General features: G+C 44.0%; 1 protein-coding gene across 1 annotated transcript in view; it reads right to left on the bottom strand.

Moving 5' to 3' along the window:
* Positions 1-2500, bottom strand: part of tmem91 (transmembrane protein 91) — a 25535-nt gene that overhangs the window by 3041 nt on the left and 19994 nt on the right. The gene's annotated exons all lie outside the window — the stretch shown is intronic.

Here is a 2500-nt window from a genome sequence, read left to right as displayed (position 1 = left end):
GTGGATGAGGAATAATGGTCTGGGGCTGTTTTTCATGGTTCGGGACCCTTTAGTTCCAGTGAAGGGAAATCGTAACGCTACTGTATACAATGACATTCTAGATGATTCTGTCCCAACTTTGTGGCAACAGTTTGGGGATGGCCCTTTCCTGTTTCAGCATGACAACGCCCCCGTGCACAAAGCGAGGACCATACAGAAATGGTTTGTCGATATTGGTATGGAAGAACTTGACTGGTCTGCACATAGCCCTGACCTCAACCCCATCGAAACACCTTTGGGATGAATTGGAACGCCGACTGTGAGCCAGGCCTAATCGCCCAACATCAGTGCCCGACCTCACTAATACTCTTGTGGCTGAATGGAAGCAAGTCCCCGCAGCAATGTTCCAACATCTAGTGGAAAGCCTTCCCAGAAGAGTGGAGGCTGTTATAGCAGCAAAGGGGGGGGACCAACTCCATATTAATGCCCATGATTTTGGAATGAGATGTTCGACGAGCAGGTGTCCACATACTTTTGGTCATGTAGTGTACGTACATTTTGAGACAGGTAGAAGACAGCGATGCCTAGAGGCCAGACACAGCAGAACATTGTGACGAAAACAACTATGTATACTGCTCTACCAAGCAAAAAACAAGGCAGTAACTGCTCATTTGGTCGAAAATGAGTTAATTGTCATTTTTACAACATTAAATAAATGCTAAATCATGTGGACAAGTATCCTGCCTCGTATTGTATTGTGTTCTGGAGTAAATAGGGGTCATGTTATCAGTAACTGCATGAAGTTACTCTGTACCGTAATACCCTGTATATAGCCTCCACATTGACTCTGTACCGTAATACCCTGTATATAGCCTCCACATTGACTCTGTACCGGTACCCCCTGTATATAGCCTCCACATTGACTCTGTACCGTAACACCCTGTATATAGCCTCCACATTGACTCTGTACCGTAATACCCTGTATATAGCCTCCACATTGACTCTGTACCATAATACCCTGTATATAGCCTCCACATTGACTCTGTACTGGTACCCCCTGTATATAGCCTCCACATTGACTCTGTACTGTAATACCCTGTATATAGCCTCCACATTGACTCTGTACCGTAACACCCTGTATATAGCCTCCACATTGACTCTGTACCGTAATACCCTGTATATAGCCTCCACATTGACTCTGTACTGGTACCCCCTGTATATAGCCTCCACATTGACTCTGTACTGTAATACCCTGTATATAGCCTCCACATTGACTCTGTACCGGTACCCCCTGTATATAGCCTCCACATTGACTCTGTACCGTAACACCCTGCATATAGCCTCCACATTGACTCTGTACCGTAACACCCTGTATATAGCCTCCACATTGACTCTGTACCATAATACCCTGTATATAGCCTCCTCATTGACTCTGTACCGTAACACCCTGCATATAGCCTCCACATTGACTCTGTACCGTAACACCCTGTATATAGCCTCCACATTGACTCTGTACCATAATACCCTGTATATAGCCTCCTCATTGACTCTGTACCGTAACACCCTGTATATAGCCTCCACATTGACTCTGTACCGTAATACCCTGTATATAGCCTCCACATTGACTCTGTACCGTAATACCCTGTATATAGCCTCCACATTGACTCTGTACTGTAATACCCTGTATATAGCCTCCACATTGACTCTGTACCATAATACCCTGTATATAGCCTCCTCATTGACTCTGTACCGTAACACCCTGTATATAGCCTCCACATTGACTCTGTACCGTAATACCCTGTATATAGCCTCCACGTTGACTCTGTACCGTAATACCCTGTATATAGCCTCGCTATTGTTATTTTACTGCTGCTCTTTAATTACTTGTTACTTTTATTTCTTATCTGTATTTTTTTGTAACTGCACTGTTGGTTAGGGGCTCGTAAGTAAGCATTTCACTGTGAGGTCTACTACACCTGTTGTATTCAGCATTTCACTGTGAGGTCTACTACACCTGTTGTATTCAGCATTTCACTGTGAGGTCTACTACACCTGTTGTATTCAGCATTTCACTGTGAGGTCTACTACACCTGTTGTATTCAGCATTTCACTGTGAGGTCTACTACACCTGTTGTATTTGGCATTTCACTGTGAGGTCTACTACACCTGTTGTATTCAGCATTTCACTGTGAGGTCTACTAGACCTGTTGTATTCAGCATTTCACTGTGAGGTCTACTACACCTGTTGTATTCAGCATTTCACTGTGAGGTCTACTACACCTGTTGTATTCAGCATTTCACTGTGAGGTCTACTACACCTGTTGTATTCAGCATTTCACTGTGAGGTCTACTACACCTGTTGTATTCAGCATTTCACTGTGAGGTCTACTACACCTGTTGTATTTGGCATTTCACTGTGAGGTCTACTACACCTGTTGTATTCAGCATTTCACTGTGAGGTCTACTAGACCTGTTGTATTCAGCATTTCACTGTGAGGTCTACTACACCTGTTGTATTCGG

This window comes from Salmo trutta, chromosome 13 (genome assembly GCF_901001165.1).
Source record: "Salmo trutta chromosome 13, fSalTru1.1, whole genome shotgun sequence".
Lineage (NCBI taxonomy): Eukaryota > Metazoa > Chordata > Actinopteri > Salmoniformes > Salmonidae > Salmo > Salmo trutta.
The sequence above is the reverse complement of the archived record's forward strand: the minus strand, read 5'-3'. Positions and strand labels throughout refer to the sequence as shown.